Source organism: Chiloscyllium plagiosum, unplaced genomic scaffold, assembly GCF_037043375.1.
Source record: "Chiloscyllium plagiosum isolate Xiang-an unplaced genomic scaffold, Cpla_swu_hap1 HiC_scaffold_7, whole genome shotgun sequence".
In the NCBI taxonomy this organism is placed as follows: Eukaryota; Metazoa; Chordata; class Chondrichthyes; order Orectolobiformes; family Hemiscylliidae; genus Chiloscyllium; species Chiloscyllium plagiosum.
The window spans coordinates 86,131,164-86,148,838 of NW_028270145.1; the positions used below are offsets into that span (position 1 = coordinate 86,131,164).

A 17,675-nucleotide genomic window follows, 5' to 3' on the forward strand; every position below is an offset into this window, starting at 1 on the left:
CAGTTGCCGCCAGACTCCCTGACTCTTATACTCCAACTCCGTTAAAATAAAGGCCAACATTCCATTAGGCCTCCTGATTACATACTACATCTGTCTGCTACCTTTCTATGTTCTGTGCACAAGTCTCCCAAGTCCCTTTCTCATGGAGTCACAGAGTCAGAACTGTACAGCATGGAAACAGACCTTTCGGTCCAACTCATCCATGCCAACCAGATATCCTAATTAAGTCTAGTCCCATTTGTTAGCATTTAGCCTATATCCCTCTCAACTCTTCCTATTCATATACCCATCCAGATCCCTTTTAAATGTTGTTATTTTACCAGCCTCCACCACTTTCTCTGGCAGCATGCATCACCATCTACATGAAAGTCACCTTTGATGTCTCTTTAACTCTTACCCCTCTCATCTTAAACCTATGCCTCTTGTTTTGAAATCTCCTACACTGGGAGGAAAAAAACCTTGTCTATTCGCCCTATCCATGCCCGTCATGATTTTACAAACTTCCATAAGGTCACCCCTCAGCCTCTGATGCTCCAGGGAAAACAGCCCCAATCTATTCAGCCTCTCCTTGTAGCTCAAATCCTCTAACCCGGGCAATATCCATGTAAATCTTTTCTGAACCCTTTCAAGTTTCACAACATCCTTCCTGTAGCAGGAAGACCAGAATTGCATGCAGCATTCTAAAAGTGGCCTTAACCAATGTCCTGTACAACCACATCATGACTTCCCAACTCCTGTACTCAATGCACTGGTCAATAAAGTCAAGCATATCTAATGTCTTCTTCACTATCCTGTCTGCCTATGACTCCACTTTTAAGGAACTATGAACCTGCACTCCAAGGTCTCTTTGTTCAGTAACATTTGCCAGGACCTTACTTTTAAATGTATTAAGTCCTGCCTTTATTTGTCTATTCAAAATACAGCACCTCATATATATATCTATAGTAAAAACCATCTGCCACTCCTCGGCCCATTTACCCATCTGATCAAGGTCCTGTTGTACTCTGAGGTAACCTTTGTTGCTGTCCACTACACCAGCAATTCTTATGTCATCTGCAAACTTACTAACCATATCTCCTATGTACACATCCAAAATCATTTCTATAAATGATTTGTGTTGCAACTTTTCTTAATTTAAATAATATTCTGTTCTTTTGGTTCCCTTCCAAAACAAATAACTTCACATTTTCCTACATGATACTCTATTGCAAAATTTTGCCCTTAGTTTATCAATGTTTCTGCGTAAATTGTTTGTTTCCCTCTCACAATCTGCCTTTCCATTTATTTTTGTGTCATCTGAAAATTTTGCTACAATAGATTCACTTCCTTCCTTCAATCATTTGTATAACTATTGCAAACTTTTGCATTCCGAGCACTGATCTCCGTGAAACTTCACTGATCGTGGGTTGTCAACCTGACAAAGAACCTCATATCTCCACTTGCTGTTTCCTGCCCATTAGCCAATTGTCGATCTATGCCAATATACTACCTGCAATACTGTGGTCTATTAGCTTATTGCTTAATCTTTAGTGAGTTACCTTGTCAAAGGCCTTCCAAAAGTTCAAATGCAATTACTGGTTCCCCTCTATCCTCTCTAGGTGAGACTGCCTCAACAAACAAATTAGTAAAGCATGATTTCCCTCTCATGGTGCCATACTGACTCTGTTTGATCAGATTATGATTCTTCAAATCTTCTATTACTTCCTTAATAATTATTTCTAATTCTTTTCTAACAATAGAGTCACCGAGGTGTACTGTTAGATTGATCACTTATAGTTATCCACTTTTTGCCCCCATCACTTTTTGAATAGGGGTTGTCACATTATCAGTTTTCAAAACTTCTGGTACTTCCGCAGAATCCAATAATCATTGGACAATTACAACTAATGCATCCATTATCTCTGTAGCTACCTCTTTAATGATTCTGGAATGCAAGCTATCAGGGCCAGATGAATTCTCTGATTATGGCCACATTAGCTTGTCTAATACTATTTCTACTATAATGGTGATGAGTCTTAATTGCTCCCTTGTATGCTTCCATATTAATGCTATTTTGGACGTAACCTCCACTGTAAAGACTGGTCTTTATTGTCTTATTGTCCTTATTGACTTTAAAATCGTATTGTCAGTATTTATATTCCTAACTACTTTCCCCATGTAGTTTATTTCTCTGTCTTTTTTTGTTAGTCCTCCTTTGTTGGATTCTAAATTTATCCCAGTCTTCAGGGCTGTCACTGATTTTTGCCTCCTTATATACATTTTCTTTCAATTTCATACTCTCCTTAACTTCCTTGGTTAGCCATGGTCGATTTATCCTGCTCATTTATCCATTCAGTGCACTTTAGCTAACTCTATCCTCATATCATTGTAATTCCCTTTATTTAACTCAAACACAGTTGTTTCCAATCAAGTTTCTCACTCTCACACTAAGCATTAAATTCTGTCTGGCCACGACTTCCTTGTGGACCCCTTACTCTGAGGTCATTTATTAAACCTGCCTCTTTACCAGCTCCAAGAAAGTTGCTAAAGAGGATAGATAAGGTTGATATAGAGAGGATGGCTTCTTGTGTGGGGTAATCCAGAATGAGAGATCATCGTTTTATAATACGGGTAGCACATTTAAAAGAGATGAGGAGAAATTACTTCTCTCAATGGGTTGAAAATTTGCAAAATTCACTACCCCAGAGCATGGTGGACATCAGGACACTTAATAAGTTTAAAGGAGGAGATAGCTACATTTTTAATTAGCAATGGGTTTAAGGATCATGGAGATCAGGCAGGAAAATAGCATTGAGAGTGAGATGAAATTCGCCATGACTATATTAAATGAGAAAGCAGACTCAAGGCACTGAATTACCAACTCCTGCTCCTAGTTTTTACATTCTTATGTTATATGTGTCTTTAACTTGAGTCTCTAATCAAGGATAAGAATGATTGAACATCTGAAAAATTTACAGCTGATCAGAGGGAGTCAGGCATGACTTGAAAAGAGGTAGTTCAGACCTGATTACTCTGCTTGAACATTTTGAAGATGTGCCTGAAATACTGAACAGGACAATGTTGATAAATGTTCTTTATATGAACTTGAGAAGGCCTCATAAGAAGCTGCTAGCTAAATTTGAAGTTCAAGTGATCAAAGGCAAAAGTATTGATTTGATGAGGAAATCGTGTAGTATTAAGATTGGAGAATACAGATAATGGACAGGTTGTGACATGTGATGTCCCACAGTATTTGTTTTAGACTTGCAACTATTTGTGGTATTCATACCAACTTAGATGATGGGGATAGAAAGTTACAGTTTGAAATATGTTGATTCAAAAATAGACAACAGTGTAGGCAATAGAGCTGCAATAATAAAATTAGAGACCCTCTTTACTGGATCAAAATCATGAAACTCTCTTCCAAACAGTATTGTGGCTATAGTTACATAAATGGATTGTTCAAGAATGTGCTCTTTTCAACGCAGTTTGGGGTGAACATTGCCGGTAGTGCTTGCATTCTATGAAAGTGTAAACATGATTAAAAATAAGTGCAAATCTACCTCAGACTGAAAGAGAAAGGACAAACCTGTCAATCATGATCATTATTTAGAGCCTGATCAGAATGCATCATTCAAATCCTGGATGTAAATTTGCTCTCTGTGCTGGAAGTTTCATTTTCAGACGTTTTGTCACCATACATCATCAGTGAGCCTTCAGTGAAGCACTGATGGTAAGGCCTGCTTATTATTTGTGTTTAGCTTTCCTTGAATTGGCGATATCATTTCCTGTGGTGATGTCATGATGTCATTTCCTGTTATTTTCCTCAGGGGTGTTACATGGGATACAATGTGTTTGTTGATAAAGTTCTGGTTGGAGTGCATGTGCCGAGGAATTCTTGCTTGTGTCTCTGTTTGGCGTGTCCTAGGATAGATGTGTTGTCCCAGTTGAGTGGTGTCCTTCCTCATCTGTATGCAAAGATACAAGTTAGAGATGGTCATGTCTTTTTGTGGCTAGTTGATGTTCATGTATCCTGGTGGCTAGTTTTCTGCCTGTTTGTCCAATTTAGTGCTTGTTACAGTTCTTGCACGGTATTTTGTATATAACATTAGTTTTGCTTGTTGTCTGTATAGGGTCTTTCAAGTTCATTAGCTGCTGTTTTAGTGTGTTGGTGGGTTTGTGGGCTACCATGATGCCAAGGGGTTTGAGTAGTCTGGCTGTCATTTCCGAGATGTCTTTGATGTAGGCTAGAGTGGTTACGGTTTCTGGATACATTTTGTCTGCTTGTTGGGGTTTGTTGCTGAGAAATCATCATACTGTGTTCATTGGGTACCCGTTCTTTCTGAATACACTGTATAGGTGATTTTCCTTTGTTCTTTATGGCTCCTCTGTGCTGCAGTGTGTTGTGACTCATTGAAATAATGTTCTAATGCAGCTCTGTTTGTGTATGTTGGGATGATTGCTTCTGTAGTTCAGTATTAGGTCTATATGTGTTGTTTTGCTGTAGATGTTGGTTTGAAGTTCCCCATTGGCTGTTCGCTCTACTGTGACATCTAGGAATGGCAGTTTGTTGCTGTTTTCCTCCTCTTTAGTGAATTTTATGCCAGTAAGAGTATTATTGATGGTCTTGAAAGTTTCCTGTAATTTGTTTCGTCTAGTGATGACAAAGGTGTCATCCATGTAGCAGACCCAAAGCTTGGGTTGGATGGTTGGCAGAGTTGTTTATTCGAGTCTCTGCATTACTGCCTCTGCTAAGAACCCTGATATCGGAGATCCCATGGGTGTTCCATTGGTTTGTCTGTAAGTTTTGTTGTTTAAGGTGAAGTGGGTGGGAAGGTACTGGTCCACTCGTTTGACGATACTGTCATTGCTGATGAATTTCTTGGTGTTTGGTGTATGTATCTTTAGTTCTTCTGATAATATGGTCAGTGTTTCCTTGGCCAGGTTGATGCTGGTGGATGTGAATAGGACTGTTACATAGAGCACAGAACAATACAGTGCAGAACAGGCCCTTCGGCCCTTGATGTTGCGCTAACCTGTGAACTATTCTCAGCTTGTCCCCCTACACTATTCCAAAATCACCCATGTGCTTATCTAAGGATTGTTTAAATCTCCCTAATGTGGCTGAGTTGACTACATTAGCAGGTAGTGCATTCCACGCCCTTACCATTCTCTGCATAATTTCTCTGTTATGTCAAAGGGGACCACTATTTCATCCTTTTCTATCTTGGTGTCTTCAATGGTCTTCAGGAGTTTTTAGGTGGAGTGGATGGAGTGGTGTGAGTCTTTTACTAAGTATTTTAGTCTTTGATGTAGCTCCTTGGCTAATCTGTAAGTTAGCATTCTGGGCAGCAAGACTATTGGTCTGGGGAGACTCCTGGTTTGTGAATTTTGGGTAATCCATAGAAGTGTGGTGTGTTGGATCCATCTGGCTTCATTTTTTGCAAGTCAGTCTTATTTATTTCTGCAGATTTCTGAAGTTTTCTTTGAGGAGGGCTGCGATTCGGTTCTTTAGTAGTGGGCTCGGGTCTATCACCACTTAGTGGTAGGTGTTGGTATCTGCAAGCAGTGTGTTCACTTTCTCAATGTACTCTCTTTGATTTAACATGACTGTCAAGTGTCCTTTGCCTGCAGGTAGGATAATAATATTTTTATCCTGATTTTAGTTCTTCTAGTGCTTTTACCAGCCCCTGAGGAAAAGAACAGGAAATGACATAACCACAGGAAATGATATCACCAACCCATGGAAACTTAAACACATAAATAAAAAGCGGGCCATACCACTAGTGCTTCACCAGGGGCTCACTGATAATGTTACCTAGTAGGGTGACAAAGCATCTGAAAATGAACCTTCCAGCTCAGCGAGCAAACTTACATCCAGAACCTCTACCTGAGCTACAAATCTTCTCAAAACTCAGTATCATTAAAATTCATTGGTCTTTCTATATACTGTAGGGAGAAGTGAATAGAACACAAAGACCTTTGTGGATTGTCAGCATCAAATGCTAGAAGAATCCTTCGGACCAAAAATGCAGGAGAGGTTCAACATTTAACCAAAGCATCCTTTAATGTGTTAGGAGGGGAAAAGTCAGACAACGTTCCCAATACTGAGGATATGCATGCATACATGTTGGGAATCAACTGTTGACAAGATTAAGTTCATTTGTAATGGAATGGAATGCCTTTTTTGCACTCATATGTGAAGAATGGCTACTTAAAAGAAATGTGCTATTGAAAGACTACTCACACACAGAGGACAGTCATAGCAATCAAAAAAGCAAAAATTTGGAAGTGAAGTTGTTTATTTAATAATAGGATGTAAGGTTGCCACAAATTTTAGCATTGCATCTTTAATATTAGAATCCACCATAACTCTCTACCAAGCAATACAGGATACATATTTATAGAAAAAATCCAAAACAGGTTATTGAACACCAGTACAGATTTAGCAGGTAATTTGTTGTGTGCTCAGAAAGCAAAGCCGCTTGACCACTCTCGCCTTCTCACAACACTGTGCACAGTGAAGCAGAATGTTCATATGGTTGTGAGCCAAGTTTAAGGCTTTCTGTTAATTCTCAGCAATGCTACTTTCAGGAACACATAAATGCCTGTTTCATCTGAGTTTTATCGCATTTGAAAACTCAACAAACAATTGGCACTGTGACATTATGTTTGCAGGCCACTGATGAAGAATGTGTGTTCGCCACTGGTAACAGCAGGTGATGGGCAAACTGCCATGCTTTCAGTCTTTCAGGAAGATCTGCCATTACAGACTGTTGGTTCCCATAGAAATTAATTCCCTGTCTTGGTGAATGTTAATTTACAGTCTTTCCATGGCCTTCACATTCATACAATGCCTGTAGGGAGACATAATTTGCTTTTATATATATTAAAGTATGCATCCAACTTTTCTCTGTTTATTCTTTGTGAAGCCTTGGTTGGAATGCTCAATCTATCTCTTTTCTCTTTCTCATGTCATGCAGAGTATTTGCTGAGTTTAATAAAATGAGGTCTGAGGCTTTGACACAACCTGTGAAAATTAAACAGAAAGGGCTTGCATTTATATTAGTCACCTGTCCTAATATCTCTGTTTTTGGTTCTTTTTCTTTGATTATATTCCAGTGGAGTGTCTGGAGATCTTACAGTAGATGAAAGGCACTACAGAAATCCAAATGGACATCATTATATAGCACCTTTCATGTACTCCAAACTAGCTCAAAACTCTTTAAAATCAATGGAGCATTTCTTGAAGTGCATTTACTATTGTAATAAGGATAAATGTGGCAGACAATTTGCGTGAGCAAGGTCCATAAATAGTAAAGTAGCATTAACGTTCTCCATTTACACAAAAAGCATGTTGTGTAGAATTTTACATCAAGCCATAATAAGGTAAATGACCAAAAGCTTGGTGACAGATAAGTTCAAAGATGTGAGATAAAGGTAGTGATGTGGAGAAGTATTGGCAAAGAATTTGCAGTAACATAAAAACACAACAGAAATATCTTCTTGAACTGTATAAAAAGAAAGAGAACATTGGACCTGGAGAGAATGTGGCTGGGGAAATAATAATGGGGAGGTGGGAAATAACAGAGGATTTGCACAAGTACTCTGTATCAGTATTCAGCTAGAGAACATGAATGACATTCAAAACACATAAAAGGAGGGAGGAAATAAGCAGAATAACGCTGATTAGAGAGAAAGTTCTAGGGAAACTAAAGACCAAAAATTCCCTTCGAGCTGCTGGGTAATATCCAAGGATTATAATGTAAGTAATAAAGAGAAAGTTAATTCACCTGCTTATTCAGAAAATGAGGGAGAAAAAAAGGTAAGACGGGTAAGGCCGATAAGAGGAGGGTGCAATGGATAAACAAACATATTGAGTCTCTGGCCAGGAATAAGAAGGAGTCATATATTAGGTATCAATAACCGAGATTGTGTGAATCTCTTGAAGAGTACAAAGGGTGTTGGAGCATTTTTCAGAGGGAATTCAGGAGGGCAAAAAGGAGATTTAAGATAGCCTCAGCAGGTAAAGTTAAGGATAATTCAAAGTGATTCTACAAGTACATTATGAGCAAAATAACAAGCAGGGAGAGAATAGGGACCCTTAAAGATCAATAAGGTCATCTATGTGTGGAACTACAGGAAATGAGAGAGATGCTAAACAATTATTTTCATTAGTTTTTATTGTGGAGAAAGAAATGGAGGCTCTGGTACTTGGGGAAATAAATATTGATATCTTAAAAACAGTACACATTACAGAAGAGGAAGTGCTGGACATCTTAAATAATGTAAAGGTGGATAAATCCCTGGGACCTGATTAAGTGTATCCAAGGACTTTATAGGAAGCTAGGGAAGAAACTGCAGGGTCCATAGTGGAGATATTTGTATCATCTACAGCCACAGGTGTGGTGCTGGAGGACTAGAGGATGGCTAATGTTATACCTTTACTTCAGGAAGGCTGTAAGGAGAAGCCTGGGAACTACAAACTTGTGAATCTGATATCAGTGGTGAGTAAGTTATTGGAGGGGATTCTGAGAGATAGGATTTACATGCATTTGGAGATACAAGGACTAATTAGGGATAGTCAGAATTGCTTTATGCATGGAAAATCATGTCTCACAAACTTGATTGAGATTTTTGAGGATGTAACCAAAAGGATTGATGAGGGTAGACTGTTGGTATTGTCAACATGGAGTTTAGTAAAGCCTTTGACCCTTTAAGTTTCTGCATGGTTGACTAATTTGTAAAATTATATCACATGGGATTTGGGGAGAACTCACCAATTGGATACAAAATTGGCTTGTTGCAGAAAACAGAGGGTGATGGTGGAAGGTTGTTTTTTGGACTGGAGGCCTGAAACCAGTGGTGTTCTGCAGGATTGGGGCTTGGTCCACTTCTGTTTGTCATTTATATAAATGATGTGGATGAGCATTTAGTAGGCATAGTTAGTAAGTGAGTGGATGCCATCAAAATTAATGGTATAATCAACTGTGAAGAAGGTTATCTAAGATTGCAAAGGGATCTTTATCAATTGGACCATTAGGCTGAAGAGTGGCTGAGGGAGTTTAATTTGGATAAATGCAAGTTCCTGCATTTTGGTAAAACAAACAAGGGCAGGACTTATGCAGTTATTGGTAGGGCCTTAGGTGGTATCATCGAACAGAGAGACCTATGTGTTCAGATATACAGTTCTTTGGAAGTTGTATATAGGTAGACAGGGTGATTAAAAAGGTGTTTAGCATGTTTGCCTTCATTAGCTCAGACCAGGACGTGTGTCCCACCTATGTCTGAAGCGTCGATTCTCCTGCACTTTTAGAGTACTGTGTATCCTGCTATTAGGAAGGATATTATTAAATTGGGGCTGGTTCAGAAGAGATTCCACCAGGATGGTGCTGGGATTAGAGGGTTTGAGTAATAAGGAGATGCTGGATAGGCTGGGACTTTTTTCATTGGAATGTAGGAGTGTGAGGAGTGACCTTATAAAGGTTTATAAAATCATGAATGTCATAAATAAGGTGTATGGCAAAGGCCTTTTCCCAATGGTGGGGGAGTTCAAAACTAGAGGCACATTTTGAAGGTGAGAGGAGAAAGATTTAAAATGGACCTGAGGGGCAACTTTTTCATACAAAGGATGATTTGTAAGTGGGATGAACTACCAAAGGAAGTATAGATGCACGTACAGTTACAACGTTTAAAAGACATTTGTGCAGGTACATGAACAGAAAAAGTTTAGAGGGATATAGGCTAAACACAAACAATTGGTTTAATTTGGAAAACTTGGTCAGCATTGATGAGTTGGACCAAAGGGTCTAGTTCTGTGTGGGAAAACTCTACAGCTCTATGACTCTACAATTCTGTAACTGTAGTCAGTTAGCTTAACATCTCTCATTGGAAAAATGTTAAAGTCTATTATAAAGGTTGTAATAGCAGAGCTTTTAGAAACCAATAGCATAATCAAGCAGAGTCAGTATGGCCTTGTGAAGGGGAAATTATGCCTCACAAATTTATTACAGTTCTTTGAAGACACAACAAGCAAGTTAGATAAAATGGGATCAGCAGATGATAAATATTTGGATTTACAAAAGGCAATTGAAAAGGTATTATCCATAAGGCTACATAATAAACTAAGAAGCCATGGCTTTTTGGTTAGTATAATAGATTAGCTAACAGACATAATGTAAGAGAGTTGGTTTGAGGAGGTTATTTTTACAATGGCAACCTGTAACTGATCCCTGCAAAAGGCATCAGTGCTTGGGCCTTAATTATTTGCTTTTTTATATTAATGACGGATTGGGAAGTGAATAAACTAAGTTTGTAGATAGCATAATAGTAGGCAGCTAGATAAATAGTGACGATGATGTAACAAGTATACAGCAGGATTTAGATAGGCTATGAGTATGCAAAAACTTGACATTGAAATATAACGTGTAAAATTGAGAGGTTTTGCTCTTTGGCAGGAAGAATAAAAGCACTGAATATCATTGAAATGGGAAAATACTCCAGAGGAATTTGGGTATCTTCAAACATGAATCATGAAAAGCTATCATCAACATTCAGTGGGTAAAAGGGAAGGCAAATGAAATGTTGCAATTTGTTTAACTAATTGAAGTGGTAACCTCACATTTTTTCCATTTATCTATTCACTAAGCTGGTCCAAATCCTCCTGAAACTGCTTTACATTCATCTCACAACATCCATTCCTGCTCAGTTTTTTAGCACATAAGAATATAGTAGTAGGCCGTCCGGCCCTTTATGCCTGCTCCACCACTCAGTAAGATCATGGCCAATCTTTATGTGGACTCACCTCCACTTACCCGAATTTTCACCATATCCCTTGATTCCTTCATTTGTCTACCTTAACTTTCAAAGCAATTACTGAAGTAGTATCAACTACTTCCCTGGGCAAGGAATTCCATAGATTATCACCCCTCTGGGTGAAGAAGTTCCTTCTCAGTTCAGTTCTAAATCTACTTTCTCTAACCTTGAGGCCATGCCCCCTTGACCTAGTCTCACCCACCAGTGGAAACGTCCTATCTATTTCTATTTTATTCATTCCCTTCATAAATTTCTATGTTTCTATAAGATCCCCTTTCATTCTTCTGAATTCCAATGAATATAATCCCAATCTACTCAGCCTCTCCTCATAAGCCAACCCCCTCAACTCCGGAATCAACCTAGTGAACCTCCTCTGCACCCTCTCCAGTGCCATTACATCCTTTCTCAAGTAAGGAGACCAAATCTGCACACAGTACTCCAGTTGTGGCCTCACCAGCACCTTGTACAGTCGTAATATTACCTCTCTGCTTTTAAACTCAACCCCTTTAGCAATGAAGGACAAAATTCCATTTGCCTTCCTAATTACTTGTTGTACCTATAGACCAACCTTCTGTGATTTAAGCACAAGGACATCCAGGTCCCCCTTTTTCCTTTAAATTTGCAAATATTATATGTGGCCTCCACACCCAAATCCTCGATATATATTTTGAAAGGCTGGGGCCCAAGTACAGGCCCTTGCAGTACCTGACTAATCTAATCATGGCCTGCCAACGTGAGAATGACCTGTTTATTCATACTCCTCCTGTTTTCTACCTGTTCATCAATTTTAAGCCAGGACAGAACATCAACTCCAATCTTGTCTGCTTTAATTTTGCTCATCAACCATGATAAGCTGCAGAGAAATTTATCTAAAGGCCTATGAAAATCCAGTGCATTACTGCCATCAATTCCTCTTTATCAAAAAACTCCCAGCAACTTTGTCACTTTCCCATTTCGAGTCCATATTGACTCTGCCAAGATCATTATTATCCATTTGTCACATCTTTTACAGTAAATTCTGAGCGTTTTCAATCCAACTATTTTTACACTAACAGATCTGTAATTCCCTGTTTACTCCCTCATTTCCCTATTAAGTATTGTGGTGATATTTGCTATCTTTCAAACCACAGGAATCATTACAGCATCTGTAGTTTTGGAAAGCAGTCACAAATGCATTGATTATCTCTTGACTCACCTTGTTCAATGCTCTGGGATACAGAATATCAGGTCTCAGAGGCTTATCAACTGTCAACCCTGTTTTTCTCTCTAGTGAAATCTTCTTATTAAAATTATTTTGTTCCAACTCCTCATACTCTCTTGTCACTTAGATCTCTAATTCTGGGAGATTTCTTCCTCAGTGAAAACAAAATCCTTGGGCGAAATCATATAGGGGCCTGAATGATATGGGTTATGACGAGAAAAGTGATAGAATCACTGGAGAAATTCAATCAGGGTCTATCTCAATCTCAAAAACAACCTATGTCATCTTTTAACATCTCTTAACTGAGTTCTGAATGTTGATATGAAATTCCCGCTAGGCAGCAGTTTTCTATTGAGGGTTATTAATAGTTGTTAATGACCTGACTAACTGCACATCAAATCTCAATAAGTTCAGCTTCTGAACCTACCTCCTGCCAAAAGCAAACAGGACTCCAAAATTTCTAGACCCGGAGGTCAGAGCTATTACGTGGCAACTTCAGATCATCGCTTGCTCCAAATGAACTCTAGGTAAAATACAAGGCACCAGCAATTCGGGGAATACGCCTTGAGTGCCAGCCACATGCACAGTTGTCCACAGACAATGGCATCTGACAAATTCCATCCTGTAAGAACCCTAATGGCAGGTATTCAATCCACTTCGCGTATGCATCCTCACTTCAGTGGTGTATGACAGAGTACAAAGGTAACTATCATTGTAATGCTGTAGCAAGGATCCTTTGCACATGGTGACATACATCCAGTTTACAGACTAGACTGGACTGCATTGCCATCCTGTTCACTCCGTCTCTTAATGCTCATTCACATTGAGCCAATTTGGATTCTCACAGCATGTCTGTCTTGCTTTGCCTTTCATGTTTTACCATCAGCCAGAGCTACTAGGCTCAAAGTGCAACTGCATTGTCTTGCCATTTAGAGTAGAAACAAAGGCAGGAAGCTTGTCATAGTTGCTTATAGTCTTTAGTCAAGTCAAAGGAGATAGCCTTCAGTCGGGGGTCCAGTGTACTAAGTCTATAGTCCTGCATATGGTTACTCAGCCACTTTTGAGAAATCAGAGTCGGGATCCTTTCCTCATAAATGGTTAGGACAGGGAAGAAGGTTACCTCAGAGTACACTGGGATCGTGATCAGATGGGCCAATGGGCTCAGGAGTGGAAGATGGAGTTTAATTTAGATATCTGTGAAGTGTTACATTTGGAAAGGCAAATCAGAGTAGTACTTGTAACTTAATGATAAGGTCTTGAGGAGTGTTGCTGAACAAAGAGACCTTGCAGTACAAGTTCATAGTTCCTTGAAAATGGAGTCATAGGTAGACAGGATAGTAACGAAGATGTTTGGTATGCTTGTCTTTAATGGCCAGTGCACTGAGTATAGCATTTGCGAAGTCATGCTGCAGCTGTACAGGACATTGGTTAGGCCACTTTTGGAATACCACGTGAAATTCTAGTCTTCCTCTTATAGGAGAGATGTTGTGAAACTCGAAAGGGTTCAGAGAAGATGTCGAAGGATGTTGCCAGGGTTGGAGGATTTGATCTATAGGGAGAGGTTGAACAGGCTAGGGCTGTTTTCCCTGGAACGTCGGAGGGTGACCTTATAGAGATTTATAAAATCATGAGAGGCATGGATAGGATAAATCGACAAAGTCTTTTCCCTGGGGTAGGGGAGTCCAGAACTAAAGGGCATAGGTTTAAGGTGAGAAGGGAAAGATTTTAAAGGGAACTCAGGGGCAACTTTTTCACACAGAGGGTGGTGTGTGTATGGAATGAGATGCCAGAGGTGTTGTGGAGGCTGGTACGATGACAACATTTAAAAGGCATCTAGATGGGTATGTGAATAGGAAGGGTTGAGAGGGATAGGAGCCAAATGCTGGCAAATGGAAGTATAATTATTTAGGATTTCTGTTCGGCATGGATGATTGGACCGCGCTGTATCCACGCTGTACATCTCTATGACTCAATGACTGTATAAAAATTGAGCAGATCATCAATTGTCTTGACTTTCTCTGGTCTATTATGGGCTGTTTTCCCCTTGGGATGAAAGAGAGGCAAATATTAAGGAAGATTAAAATGGGTGACACAGCTGTTATTTTTGGTGCAGATGGAGAGTTGTCCCAATTGACTAAGTAGACAACACAGAGGACTTGAAGAGTTCATGATATCATGGTTTGAAATGGGTAAGAGTGAGTCTGGGGAGGTTTTGCAGAAAATAGTGAAAATGGTAGATAAGACGGTGGTGAACAGCATGATGACCAAATGTGGTCCATTTGATATAGGTAGATTTATAATGCAGTTAAAATTCTAACTCAGCAATAGTGCTGATATAGCTCTATATCAAAATGGTGAGTGGCCGAGAGAGGAATTGCAAGTGGTGGTGCTCCCATATGTCTGCTGCCCTTGTCCTTCGTTGGAGGCTGCTGTCAAAGGAACTTGATAGAATTTCTCAACACATGATGATGATACACACAGCAGCTCCTTTGTGTCGATAGTGGAGGGAGTATTTGTTTGTGGATGTGGTGGCAATCAAAGGGCTGTTTTATCCTGCAAGGTGTCAAGCATCCTGAGTGTTGTTGGGTAATTTCATCATGTTCCTGACTTGTGCCTTGGAGATAGTAAGTCAGTGAGATAAATTATTCTCTGTCAGATTCCTAGCCTCTGACCCTGCTTTTGTATTGTATAGCTCCAGTTCAGCGTCTGGTCAATACCACTCATCAACCCAAGCCATATTTCTCCACAGCAATTAAATGCTTAAAGAAAAACAAAGAAATGTGGATGCTGGAAATCCAAAACAAAAACAGGAATCAAGGGAGAAGCTCAGCAGGTCTGGCAGCATCAGTACAGGGAAAGCAGAGTTAATGTTTCAAACCTGTTTCTGAAAAAGGGTCCCTAGACATGAAACATGAATTCTGTTATCCCTCTGCTGATGCTGCCAGAGTGTCTCCAGGAATTAAATGCTAACCTTGCCAGTGATGTTGACATCGCATGAAAGAAGAAGTGATCAAACCTTACTTTTGAAATTTTAGTTCTGAGGGGGTTGATTAATTAGATTCTCTACAGTGTGGAATCAGGCTCTTCGGCCCAACAAGTCCACACCGACCCTCCAAAGAGTAACCCACCCAGACCCATTTCCCTCTGACTAATGAACCTAACACTATGGGCAATTTAGCATGGCCAATTCAACTGACCTGCACATCGTTGGACTGTGGGAGGAAACCAGAGCACCCGGAGGAAACCCACGCAAACACGGGGAGAACATGCAAACTCTACACAGACAGTCACCCGAGGCTAGAATCAAACCTGGGACCCTAGTGCTGTGAGGCAGCAGTGCTAACCACTGAGCCACCATGCAGCCCACAGATTTATGACCATTACATAGTCTAACTTACAAATCCAGATATTTTACTAATTTAATTTATAAGTCTTCAGCTGCCATGACAAGATTTGAACCCCTGCCTCTCACCATTTGCCTCTGGGTTACTAACCTGGTGACTACCATGCCGCTGTGCCACCATTTCCCCTTGATTGATATTACTCCCTTTGTGGAATACTGGCAATGAATATCAATTGTGAGAATGTATGTACAGAAGAAATTGGAGCATGAGTAGGCCATTCAGCCCCTCAGTAAGATTGTGGCCATTCTGGTTGGGGACTCAAATCTACCTTCCTGCCAGCCACAAGCCTTAACCCACATTAGTACAAAACTTTGTCCACATCAGGCTTACATGCATAAATGATTCAGTCTTCCCAGCTCTCTCTCACATATCTCTGAGAAAAGAAATGTTATCTCTTTATTTATTCAAAGGATGTGGGCAGTGCTGGCTGAGCCAACATTAATTGAACATTTCCCATTGCCTAGTCAGCTACTAAGAGTCAAAGATATTGCTGTGGATTCAGAGTCACATGTAAGATCAGACTAGATAAGGATGGCAGGTTTACTGCTCGGAAGGATATTGTGAGCCAGATGGATTTTTATGACAATCAACAATGGTTACATTAGTCATCATTAGATTCACTATTTTATTCCAATATCATTTTTTTCTTGTTGAATTCAAATTTCACCATCTGCCATGGTAGCACTGAATCCATGTTATCAAAAACAATAGCCTGGGCATTCTGGATGACTAGCCCAATGACATTACTATGACACCACCACCCCCAAAATGTAGTTCCCTGTCCACCCTGAGCCAGAGGCGTGAGGAATGGAGGTGGGACGGATGAAATCTGGAATTTATTTAGACTTCCATGGCAGCCATCTTTGAGATTGCTCGCTGCCCTGAGGAGAGAGTTGTGCTTGATGCCAAAACTTCCAACTATTTAATTTACTTAAACATCATTAAGAACTTGTCAAGACATAGCATTTAAATCTTTAAGCAGGAAGAAGATATTGAGTAGCTGAGCACACCAGTGCTGAGGTATCTGATCAGGAAGAAATTCGACTATGTGCTGTCAATCAGTTCTTTATCAGCTGCTAGGCTGGCAATAAGCCAAGTCTTCTTGGTAACACGGACATATTAATCACCACCTAACACGCTTTCCTCCCCCACAATTCAACAAAGAAAGAGCTTGACCAGAACTCTGTTTCTGTCTCCAGAAATGCTGCTAGACATACTGACTGTTCCCACAATTTTCTATTTTATTTCTATTTTAAGAGATGATGATTGTCTTCAAATGGTGTCAGAGACAGATAGTTTCTGATCTTTGTGGGCAAGTCTAGTACTGCTCTTAATGCAACATCCAAATAAAAGCAAGATACTGTGGATACTAGAGATCGCGAATTAAAACAACATCTGTGGAAATAGAAACAGAGTCAATGATTCGAGTCCACTGATGCTTCATCAGACATCAGTTCCAATGAAAAGCCATTGGACTCAAAATGTTAACTACGTTTCTCTCGCTGCAGACACTGCCAGACCTGTTGAGTTTCTCCAGCACTTTCTGATTTATTACGGATGCTTATGTGCCTGCCTCAATATAATGAAGTGGCAGTATAAATACTATCCACTGGTGGAGAGAAGGCTAACAGAGGCTTAAGTGCTTATGGAACATGAAATTGCAATCTGATATTGCAAAGAAATAAAGATATTCAGTTAAGTTCAGAAAGGAAGCCACACCCCGGATTTTTAAATTTAGATTTAGCATCAAATATTTTATGTGTGTTCGTAGTCACAATAGGATCTGGAATGACATTATTACATGAATTATGCCCCACATGTGCCAGAAGATGTGACATTTTATACTCTTACACCTTTCAGAACCCAGTTACTGCAATTGAACATTTAATCAAAATGCCCAACATAATTTTTCAATTCACTGGTGCTTTACTTGGTATTTAATATTCTATCAGTTTAATAACATTATCAGAGCAAGAGCAAATAGCTTAGTAGGGATTCTTTGTCAGTGTTGACTTTCTCAATGTCTTGAATTTTGATAGATTGCTTTCACATGCCCATCTGTGCACCTTTAGAGAATTCATATAATACTGTAACAGGCCAGTTTTCAATTTTAATAATGTGCAGGTGCTATGTGAAACAGGGATTGTCGCAGACGTACGTGTCAACTACCCTGGCAGTCCTGTGACTCATTTAACCTTCCTGAATCTGACCAAATCAAAAGACTAAATGAACAGATTATTCCAGGACTGATTCATCTACAAAACGGTAATATTCAC

The 17,675-nt window shown here is 39.6% G+C and overlaps 1 pseudogene; it reads right to left on the reverse strand.

The window, feature by feature from the left end:
• Positions 1-3,814: 3,814 nt before the first annotated feature.
• On the reverse strand, positions 3,815-15,503 carry LOC148149655 (uncharacterized; annotated as a pseudogene).
• Between the last annotated feature and the right edge of the window lie 2,172 nt (positions 15,504-17,675).